General features: G+C 44.7%; 1 long non-coding RNA gene across 1 annotated transcript; it reads right to left on the bottom strand.

The window, feature by feature from the left end:
* Window positions 1–1,647: 1,647 nt before the first annotated feature.
* On the bottom strand, window positions 1,648–4,983 carry LOC141042120 (uncharacterized). Its single transcript, XR_012203941.1, has 3 exons — window positions 3,741–4,983; window positions 3,590–3,667; window positions 1,648–3,104 (listed from the first exon to the last, which is right to left on the bottom strand). It is a non-coding gene; the product is annotated as an uncharacterized lncRNA (long non-coding RNA).
* Between the last annotated feature and the right edge of the window lie 7,458 nt (window positions 4,984–12,441).

The raw sequence follows: 12,441 nt of genomic DNA, 5'->3' as shown, positions 1-12,441 counted from the left end.
CTTTTCAAAAGCCTTTTGTTGTTTCACAGCAATCTTAGCAAGTTTAGAGTAGCTGGGCTTGAGGTTTTCATCAGATTCATCCTCACCGGAATCAGAGGAGGCGTATTTAGTTGCCTTGGCACCCTTTGCCATGAAGCAATAGGTGGGAGCATAGTCATCATGGCCTTCATAAACCTTGTTGGTGATGCCATTTTCTTCAGAGTTGAAGATAGATTTGCTGACGAACGTAGTAGCGAGAGCTAGGCTCGCCACACCAGACTTGGACTCCTCAGATGCCTCCTCGTCCTCATGTTCCTCAGATTCAGCCGCAGAGTCCATTTCCTTGCCAATGAATGCCCGAGCCTTCTTGGAGCTACTCTTCTTGTGAGATGAAGACTTCGAGGATTTTGATGATGAAGACTTTGAAGATTTCTTCTTGTTCTTTGCGTCATCAGAACTGTATTCCTTGTATTTCTTCTTCTTTGATTCCTTATCCCACTGAGGACAATCTTGAATCTAGTGACCAGGTTTCTTGCATTTGTGGCATAGCCTCTTCTTGTAGTCACTGGATGAGGAATCATTGCTCCTTGAGGATTTTCCAAAGCGACCACGTCTTGAGAACTTCTGAAATTTCTTCACGGCCAGTGCTAGTTCCTGGCTCAGTTCTTCAGGATCACCAAGGCTGCTAGCAGAGTCTTCATCTTCAGACTCACAGACTGCCTTGGCCTTCAGAGCACGTGATCTGCCATAGCTCGAACCATAGAGATCTCTCTTCTCAGCAAGCTGGAACTCATGAGTGTTTAGCCTCTCGAGGATATCAGTGGGATCAAGTGACTTCTAATTAGCACGTTCTTGAATCATCAGTGCCAGAGTATCAAATGAAGAATCAAGCGATCTCAGCAATTTCTTCACCACCTCATGGTCGGTGATGTCAGTGGCACCAAGTGCTTGAAGCTCATTTGAGATGTCAGTGAGGCGATCGAAGGTTTGCTGAACATTTTCATTGTCGAGTCTTTTGAAGTGGTTGAAGAGATTGCGAAGAACGTCAACACGAGAGTCACGTTGAGTTGAGACTCCTTCATTCACTTTGGATAGCCTATCCCAGATAAGCTTAGCAGTTTCCAAAGAACTCACTCTTCCATAAGGCCCACAAGATTTCGCGGGCCAAAATGGGCCGGCCCAGGTATAGGCCCACAAGATTTTTGTGTGCCATAATGGGCCGGCCCAGGTAAAGGCCCACAAAATTCTTGCGGATCATAATGGGCCGGCCCAGCTAAAGGCCCACGAGATTTCGCCGACACTAATGGGCCGGCCTAGCTGTAGGCCCACAAGATTTTGAGGACCCTAGTAGGCCGGCCCATTAACTGGCTACCATGTTTTGGGCCAAATGTCGGCCCATATTTGATCCGGTCCATTAATGGCCTGCCATGTTCCGGGCCTAATAATGGCCCATATGAGATCCGGCCCGTTAAAAGCCTCCCACGTTCTGGGCCAAATCACGGCCCAGATCAGGTCCGACCCTTTAAGAGGCTTTGGCCTCAATTATTGCCCATATCAGATTGGGCCTGTTAACTGGACGCTATGCTTTTGGGCCCACTTGCTAAAGGCCCATTTAGTAATTCGGCCTGTTAAGGGCCCGTTTAACATTTCGGCCCTATATTAATTTCGGCCTGTTAAAAGCCCGTCATATAGTTGGGCCTAACTACAGCCCGGTTTGCATCCGGCCTGCTCGCAGCCGATATCTGATTGGGCCAAACAAGGACCGAGACAATTTTGGCCTGTTAAAAGCCCGTGATTTGATTCGCACAATCATGGGCTGGGGTCCCTTTCGGGCTGCTGCCGGCCCGTGAGCTGTTCGGCACGTTTCAGGCCCAACCTACTTCTCAGCCTCCTAACAGCCCATTGAGTTTTCTTGCGGAAAGAGGGCCGGGGGTTACTCGGCCTATTAAAGGCCTGAATCTACTAGTGGGCCAGTTTGACGAGGCCCATGATGCGGATCATACATCGTGATTGCATGATGGCCCGATTATGTACCGTAATTTTACGGTTTGGCCGGTTTACTTCGAAGACAGGATATATATACAATAAAATAACTGCAGCATCGTGAATAAGCAAGAAACCTAGACTATACAATAAAGAAATTACGGCATATTACATCCACTGGGCATCAAAGTTCGCCACTATGATAATAAAGCACAAGCAGACAGTATATTACATACACTGGGCATCAAAGATCGCCACCAGTGCAAATAAACACGCCGACAAAATAATATACAAAACCGACAGCACTTCAATAGAGTTCAAGAAAGGTTAGCCCTACTAGCGAGCTACAGCGCAACCACCTGAGCAAGATGATGAGACTGCGCTTGTTCAACACTTATATCTTCCTCACTCTGAAAGATAAACAAGCAGACAGATGACAGGTTTTGCACATAAAAGTATCAGTGCTGACAATTCATCACATTTCTTACTGACAAATAAAGTGACACAGTTTAAAATTGCATTAACACAATATGGTATTGTTCAGGTCAAGACATGGCAGGAAATGACATTGTGAAGGAGTTGGCAGCTTCACGACACCACTCGATTACAGATCAAGAACTCATAAGTATCAATGGTTAGTGTGCTGTCAATTTATCCCATTTCAGATTGGCAAATAAAGAGACGGTTTAAATAATAGTAGAATGATAAGACATTGTTCATAGTTAAGACATTGCAGAATATGACATTGTGTTGTAGTGGGTAGGTTCACCACACCGCTGGATTACGGATGAAGAACAGAAGCATACATGCAGTGCAAAAGAAGATCACTTGCTCTGTATAGTTTAATTTACATGGTATGAAGAAGGAACTTGGTTGTACAACTGAAAACTTAAATTGAGAAGGACAAACTTTTGTTTATGAACTACATAATAAACTTTAAACATGCAATTTGATGCAAACACCAAAAATAAATAGCTATTGCAGTCATGCCTAACCAAATATACACAACAAAGTTTGAAGGCTTGAGAAGGACAAACTTACATTACTGTTGAAGACAGACTCTATAAAGCCCTTGTCCATGCTGATGGGGGGCAATTCAAGAAGTTTACCACAGAATCTTCTTCATAAGCATTGCCTTGATTCTACATTTTGTTAAGAGTAAATATAGATGTGATAATATACGAAAAAATGGAGAATATTTAAGATAAGATGAAGAGTGATGCTACATAACCAAGTAGCTATAAATGTATGTGCAGTGATACAGGAAAAAGGCACAGCCAAGAGCAATGCACAGCTAAACTTCTTCAGTACCAACCTTATGGTAAGAGTAAATATATATCTGATGTGTAGAAAATGGAGGGCAAAGGAAAATAAGCCGCAGAGTGATGGTACATGAACAACTACCTGTCAATATAAGTACACTGATAAAGGATAGCATGTACTTACAAGAACAATGCAGAGCTAAAAAAATCATTGGCATTGGATATATTCTACACTAATGTAACCATTCATACAGATCAGATAATTTGGAGCGAACAATTGATAAGCAAGCTATCAAGCATACTGCTGTCACATAATGAACAAGGTATGTATGCAAGTAAAGTGATACAGGACAACAGGTACTAACAAGAGCAAAGCAACGGGCAGCATATTTGCGATATCCTGTCGTTCTTTTCAAACCGGAATTCTTCTTCGAGCAGATTTCCTACAAAAAAGATCCGTAAGGCACATGCGGAAAAGTAGAAGTTCAAATTGTCATTTGATTTCATAGACAGTACCTCATCCTGGGAACGAGACCAGTGCATAACAAGGTTTTCCCATTCAATGTCTTCTAAATTTAGCACAGGAGACTTCACCGGAAATTCGTTTATAGACTTGCCATCAAAGTGTGATTTCCTCAGGTAACACCGATACTGCTGCAATGCTTCCTTGAAAAGCACAAGCAAGCTTTGCTCGTCATGACTATCCAGATTGACCCTCGCCTAGTTACAACAATATAATGTAAATCATTGATGTGTTCGATCAGCAGAAAACAGGAAAATAATAACCATGAATAATAGCACTTACACGTAAGTTGGACAGGAAGATGTGAAAATGGTGTTTGTCTTCACTATAATCTTCCCATGATGGGAATATATGCACGTAGTCCCTAACAACATTGAAAGCATTGTCTTTTAAACTGGGAATAAATGGAATGGGGTTCCAATCTGCAGGAATTGGCCGTCTCTGTAGTTGGGATAGGTCTTCGGCCGGTGGACTTGCTGTACTTTTTGCTGGACTGGGATTTTTCTGTGGTAAAGCTGGTGCTATGGCAAATGAAATCGGTATACGTTTTGCTGGAGTGCAGGTCCTGTGTGGTGGGGCTAGTGGTGTGGCCAGTGAAGTATGGGTACAGTCTGCTTGAGTCGGTCCTACGTTTAGTGTCACTGGTTCTACAGCCAATATAAGTGGGGCGCTGTCTGATTTCTCCGGCACCACCACGTTTTTCAAGGACTTTGCTGGTGCTCCTTCAGGTTCGGCAATCACCCTCTTCCTTTTTGATGTCTGATGCACAAGAACATCATTTGAGTGGAAAAACATGGTATGATAACTGATGGAATATGTATTGATAATGGATGGGCATGGCATCTCGAGTTATATGATGAGTAAACTAAGCAGATGGCGGTGCAACAAAGTAGAAGAAATGCAAGACAACATATGCAAGATACGCACAATCAATAAAACCTTGCCAAATTAGAACAGACACCTTGATGGGTGAACAGGACAGGCCATCCGCCTTTGACTCCTCGAGGTTAGAATAGTCATTAGGATGATATTCTAGACAAGAATCAACAGGTGGGGAGCGTATGAGTTTCATTGCTTCCAGAATGGCACTCAATGCCTTGGTGCTAATTTTGTAAGTCATTGAAGTGTTCCACAATATTCTTCTGATGCGCGGATTATGATATTCACAGTAATTGCGTATAATATCTGAGAACCATGAAAACATAAATAGTTGTGAGATTATCTTTGTAATGTAGATGATATTCTAATATAGGGGCGCCCCTGTAAACACTTGTGTGCTATCACTGGATTCTGATGAGAGAGCTCATGTGTGCTGTAATATGGTGCGTGCATTTATATAATCTGGCACAAGTACACAAAAAAATAGACTCCAGAAGTAAGGATAGCTGGCAGATGATAGGTTCATATATACTATATAGAGAGTTTATTGCCAAACCATGATAACAAGAGCACACAACAACTAGGTAGATCATAGTGTACATAACAGGGGTACACCATAACCACGATATATAAATCAGGAAAGTGGAACTGGCTTGAAAATACGGTGTTGTATTGCCGCTAGTAATTGAAAGTCTATCGATCACGTACAGGCTAGCTCTATCAGCTGTTGACTGCAGATGTCCCTGCACCCCTTCCTAACAAGGAACATACTGTACGTACTAAATACAGAATAAACAAAGAGGAACATGTTAAAGAACAGAAGAGGAAGCATATTCTTGAGGTTCCGGTTCATTGCATACAATGTTGGTTGCCCACTCATGATGAATCACAGCGCCCAAAGAAATGCAATTCCATGCTGTCTCTCTATATGTGGCAATTTTGAACAAGAGTCATTAGGATCATATTCTGAACAAGAATCAACAGGTGGGGAGCGTATGAGTTTCATTGCATCCAGAATGGCACTCAATGCCTTGGTGCCAATTTTGTAAGTCATTGCAGTGTTTAGCTTCAAGAGTGGACTACTGCTAGTGCGACACAAAGCAGCTACACAGATCATAGTGTAGATATAACGGGGAAAACCATAAGCATCAGAGTAAAATCAGCAAAGTGGAACTTGCTGGAATATATGTGCTAGTATTGCCGGTACGGCTAGAAAGGCTTCGGATACCAGCTCTCTTCAAGTGAAGGTGCGGTACTGTTAATATCAGTGTTACTCTCAAAGGCGACACAGCTCCCCGCATTTCCTTGCTATTCTTATAGGATTCAAGTGGGCAGGTGACTACAAATCCTATTCCTATGTTTACAAGATCCTACGAATCAAAGAGGCTCAAAGTGTACATCACAACCGACCGTATAGACCTCTACACTACAAAAGTCCCTGCTCATCTTCAGTACAAGGAACATACTATACCACTATCATACTCCCTCCGTTCCAAAATATAAGTCTTGATAGAGATTTCCACTATGGATCACATACAGATGGATCCAGATACATTTTAGAGTGTAGATTCACTCATTTTGCTCCATATGTAGTCCATGGTGGAATCTATACAAAGACTTGTATTTAGGAACAAAGAGAGTACATATTAAAGAAGAACGGAAGAGGAACATGGTAAAGAAGAGCAAGCAGATTTTGGATAATAAAATGTTGGTTGCGCAGTGCCCACACATGATGAACCAGAGCGCATTAAGAATGCAACTCCCAGCTGTCTCTCGACCATTCCAGGCGGTTGGATGAAGATCCTACGTCTCCTAACCCATCTTCTTCCTCGTCTCTAATTCTTCCCATACAGAACACCGCACGGACTGCCGGCCGGACCACCGGCCCCCGCCGCGTGTGTTCCTCCGCCACCCCCACCCCCGCCCCAACCCCCACCCGCGTCGATTTTTCTTCGTTCGGCGAGGCCCCACAACCACCCGAGCCCCTTCGTTCGCATCGGCGAACTTCGGCGAGCTCTGAAAAATCGACTGACCCAATTTTGAAATTTAGTCTACTGTGATTTAACTAGTGTGGAATATAAAAGGGAAAAACCATAAGCATTGGGAGTATAGTGTTGAGCGTGCCATGGCGGATCTGAAGGTGCAAACTGGACAAAGGCAACTTTGCAACCAAGACAAGAAATCAGAGTAAAGCAGTGGCGATCTATTTTCTTGCTGCGATAAATAAGTTGAGCAGATACGAAGGAGTACCGCCTCTGGTGCGGCGCCGTGTACGCATCTGCTGAGAATTTGACGGTGCTGCGGTAGCGATGGCTGTCGGCGGCATGGAAGCAGATCTAGGAGGGTAGACGGTGGCAGCGGGGCGCGGTGGACGAGACGGTCGTAGGAGCGGCGCCGGCAAGGTGGACGACGGCGAGGATGAAGCGAGAGGACGGGATGCAACGATCCCGGTCCGAAGCCGTGAATGAGAGAGGTCGATCTCTTGTAATGGACGGCGGCGTCGGGGTATCAGCTCCGGCATGGTGGAGGAGGACGGCGGTGGATGGGGTGGCGGACGGCGGCGGACGGAGGAGGGTGGGGTGAAGAGGGTGTTTTGGCGCCCACGGAGTACGAATGGGGAAAAGGGAGGTAGAGAGGAAGGGGGAACCATGTATTCAGAGCGCGCTTGTCTCAAATGCGAGCAAATTTACAAACTTAGCCCCCGTTTCAAATTTCTACTACATCACAGCAACATTAGTCGGTTGGGGATAGGACGGTAATCTCGCATACACCGAATATTTGCCGACGAGAGTTTGTTTTTGGCGCCCACCGTGTATGAATATGAATCGGGGAGGGAGTCGATTTCGGCCAAGGACACACTGTGTTTTGGCGGCCACCGTGTATGAATCCGGGTGAGAGGCGGTTACGTCACGTTTGGGTGAAATTACAAACCTACCCTTATCGAAACCTATAGAAATCCAGCAGATAGGCTTTGCGTGGCAGGGATAGGCAGTAGTGATTTCCATCTCGCAGATTTTGGTTTCGGGCGGTTACTGCGACTTTCCCCGCTTCATTCAAATTTTGCAGAGTGCACGTTTACCGTGCCAACTCAATTCGAATCCCATTTGTATTCTATTTTTTCGGGCGGGATCCATTTTCAATTGGAATTACATTCTATATACATCATTTTTTTATATATACTTTCAAAAGCACAACACCATTTATACATAAATATGGTTTACAAATGGCATGATCTCTGATTCATAAGGTTGTATCCATCAATTTGGATTTTCAAATATTTGAAACCACTTTATGTTGAAATCCTCGCTAACTGTCTCCAATTAATGTGTGTTTCATGCGGGTTCTTTTTACTTCTCAAACATGTATAATGTGTTTCACACACGCAACATATAGTGTAATCCCGTTTAGACATTAATTGCATATAAACCATGCATTGTTTGTAATTGAAGAATCTATGGATCACCAATATTGATAAACTATATAACATTACACGTGTGCCCAAATTCAAATGAATATGCATGTTTGATACACCAATTTGCGTTATGATATTATCGATGTCGTGATCTCCAGTTTAAATATTTGAATCCCCTTTAATCCAGATATTCGTCTCATATAGCTATCACTCATGCTTATATAGGACTATCTCTCTGGACCTATACGCGTTCATCGTCTCTCAGGTATCTCTCGTGCTACGTGGATGTCGACAATGATCTTTTATCTTCGTAACACACTGACGGTACTCTCTCCCTCGACCTTCATCACTCTATCTCTCTCTAAGTATATCTCGCTCCCTGCTATGTGTCTCTAACTATGATTCTCCATGTGGAATCTCTTTCTCTCACACAAACACAAAACTTTGTCTCCCGGGGTCTCATTTCTCTCTACTATTCCCATGTGTGCCACTCGCACACCCCTCATATAGAGATGTCTTTCGCTCCTTAGATATGAGAACCTACGACTCTTCCTCTTCAATGTCTCTTTCTCACACACAAACACAAACTCTGTCTCCCAGGGTCTCATATTTCTCCATTCTTCTCTTGTATGTCGCTCACACACACCCTCTCTCCCTAGAGATATCTTGCGTTCCCTCGTATGTCTCTCTAGCTATCACTCTCGTTGTGAAATATCTTTCTCTCTCGCAGACACAAAACTCCGTCTCTCTGGATCTCATTTCTCTCTGATATCTGTTTGTATGTGACTCAAATGCACTCTCTCTCTCTATCTCTCTCACACCCACACACATAACCCAGCCTTCTGATCCACTCGACTCCTATCTCTAACGCACACTAGCTAGCATCTTTATCTTTCTATTTATCAGTTTCTCCATCAAACTTCTTTCTCGCCCTCACTCTTGATTCCTATCACGCACACTACATATGTTTCTCTCTACATGCAGTCAAGTGCCCTCTCACACACATATATAACTTCACCCTTTGAACCACCCGACGGTCATCTCCAACACCCAAACTAGCGGATGTCCCTCTAGCTAGCATCTCCATCTCTGTATCTATCTGTAGTTTCTCCGTCAACATTTCTTTCTCGCACGGAGTCTTGCTTCCTATCACCCACACTATATATGTCTCTCCATACATATGCATTTATAGGTTGGTCTCTTTTGCACAATCGTTGCGCCTCACTCCCTCTACTCGCCATAGATGCATGCTCCAGCCCACGCCACTATCTCTTGAAGACAAAAACACATGCTCAATTGTCGGGCCTTCTTCCCTGCATTCTCACATGCATGCATATTGTCATACCGATCCGTCTCTCCCATGTCATTGATCTTATGACTTATGTCTTCTTTCTTTTATCTCGATCATGCGCGCGCGCACACACACATCCCACGTATACATGTATACCTCTCACACATGCACGTTCAAGGTCTCTATGTCTCCATACGTAGTTAATTACCCTCAATCCTAATGCCACATCGAATCGTTCTCCTCTTTTGTGCACATAACTTCCGCCTGCATGGGTAAAACACACACTCACACTTAACAATCTCCTTCTAGCTACCCCCCCCCCCCCCGCCTCTCACTCTTCCCCTATATCCCCGAAACCAATAAGACCATCCCTTTGTTTAATTCCCGCCTACATGCACCATCGATATATAGTAGTCTTCCTCGGTGTCTCTCGAACAACCACGTTCTCTCGATGTCGACTCCTCTCACGCGCACACGCCTTCTCTTCCCTCTCTACGGGCATTTTCTCTCTCGCACCCCATCGTTGGTGGCCTCTGCCATACACATCACCTCTCTATGATGAAGCCATGCACACTTAAATTACATCTGCCACAGAGGACCCCGCGACACACACACGCACACGCACACACACACACGCACGCACGCACCCCCCCACACACACAGACACACACACTAAGACTCCATCTCTCTCTCTCACACACACACACGCATGCACGCACACACCCCCGCACACACACACTAAGACTCCATCTCTCTCTCTCTCACACACACACACAAACTAAGACTCCATTTCTCTCTCTCCTCTCTCTCTCTCTCTCTCTCACACACACACCCCACACACATACTAAGACTCCATCTCACACACACATGCTCTAGGCGGAGCATTTGTTCCTACCACCCTTCATCCAACCTTACCCGTATGATAAATAATCACCTTTATTTACTTGCATAACATGGACAAATTCCACTGTACTTTAGTAGTCAGCAAACTTATCATCTGTACCCTTATAAAAAACGAGTTGGCGGCGATGGTGTGCCTGCCATCTTGTAATACAGACCGTATGATCTATATCTGAGGATAGAAAGCAAACTATGATAATTTTACAAAAGATACCCGCACCTCTCTCCACATCATTATCTCCCGCAACCTCATTGCTCAGCAACTAAAAAAGGAATAAGTCTCTGGAACAATCTAGCATGCATGGTGGCCGCTGCCGCCTGCCGGCGCCGTCCATCCCCATGCCTCCACCCATTCCGACCACCAGTCACCACCACGCTCCACTCCTCCTCGCCTTATCTCTCATCTTTCATTTTTTCGATGACATTCTCGAGATACCAGTTTTCCGATAAAATTCTCGAGATATCATTAGTTTTTATACATGGGATTACTCCTGCATGGGTCAATCACAACAGGTGTTCTGTAAAAAAATGCATATTGATGTTCCGTGCAATGCACGAGAATCTTGCTTGTAATTATATAACGCAAATCACGAGCAGGAAGTGACTTTTTTTGACACAACCACGTTAACATGGCCACGTAAATCACTAGCTAAAGTAAATACCATTATACTTATATCCCGATGCAAAAGGTTGAGTACATGTCCGAAGAGTAGAGTCGCACACACGCACTCTGTCTCTCAGAATCTCTCTCACACACACACCAGTTACGTGACACCCACTTAAGCAGACATGTATGTTACAATTTATGCACCCGCGGGTACACGTGATGCTGCGCATTTATTTAAGCCGGAAGGCGAACCCAAACACTAGCTGCATTCATTCCCCTCCCGCCGCCTCTTCTCTGGTCGCCGTCGCCCGGTAGCCATGGGCCGGCCGAAGGTAACAACATACGCCATACTCCCGCCGGAGCGGCGCTTTAATATGGAAATTTGAGTGGTCATGCATGCATCTTTTTGTGCTAGCACTCCTATATAAGGGTTGACCGGTCGCTTCCCGCGGACGTGCGCGGGCGGTGGAAGAGGAAGGAGAAGGGAAGCGGGCTGTGGAGTAACGTTTTTTACCACAATTTCTTAGGAAACTGAGTGCAATAGTTGAGTAGTTTTGCAAACTACCAGTACTACACCTGAAATGGTTCAAAACCTATACTCCCTTGCCAGTGCGCGCTTCCCGCGTGAAACGGTCAGCGTCGCCCTAGAGTGTCAGTGCCGCAATAATGCCCGGCCAGAGCGGAGGCGACCTCTCACTGGCGCCGGCTTTGAAGTGGCGCGACGGCCGAGAGAGCGCCGCTTCCCGGTGCACGCGACTGCTCGGCGTCGAGACTGGCCATAGGCCCTATTTGGATCCATGGTTAGAGTTAGTTTGAGCTAGTTGGGGCTCAAATAGCCCTAAAGTATCCAAGCATGAGGGTTTAAATTGGAGCAAGTTGCACCGAACCCACCAAAAAAAATATCCCACCCAAGAGGTGCTAACTGGAGATAGTTCTCATTGGGACCACTGAAAAATCACTTTTCTCTCTCCATGAAGTGCATTTATTGTCAATCTAACCCTGTCACCCAAACACCTCTTTGGCTACAGTTAGTTCAGGGTTAGTCATGAGTTAGTCTAACCTCTAGCTAAGTTAGAGTATCAAACAGGAGCAGTATAGGACATGCAAGTTGCTCAAAGCATACATGCAAATTCGTACGTGAAATGATTTTTTTCTTTTTGAAAACCGAACGTGAAAGGAATTTTTTTTCCTTCTATTGTAGAGGTAAAGCTACTTCATGGAGTCGAATCTTGTACTCCCTCCGTCCGAAAATACTTGTCATTGAAATGGATGTATCTAATTGTATTTTAGTTCTAGACACATCCATTTTGATGACAAGTAATTCCGGACGGAGGGAGTACTTGGTTCAAACAAGAAATAAAGTGGGGGTGGGGGAATTTAGTATGTACTCCCCCCGTTCAGAATTACTTGTCTCGGAAATGGATGTATCTAGAACTAAAATACATCTAGATACATCCATTTCTGCGACAAGTAATTCCGATAGGAGGGAGTACATCGGACTTGGTACAAACAGGTAGGAAAGGGAGTGAAAGTAGTACAGACTGGTCATCCAACCGGTCTCTTGGTCGAAAAGTAGTACAGATTTGTTTTTTTAGAGTAGCATGC

Source organism: Aegilops tauschii, chromosome 2, assembly GCF_002575655.3.
Source record: "Aegilops tauschii subsp. strangulata cultivar AL8/78 chromosome 2, Aet v6.0, whole genome shotgun sequence".
Classification (NCBI taxonomy): Eukaryota; Viridiplantae; Streptophyta; class Magnoliopsida; order Poales; family Poaceae; genus Aegilops; species Aegilops tauschii.
Note: the sequence above shows the minus strand (reverse complement) of the source record. Positions and strands in the feature narration are given on the sequence as shown.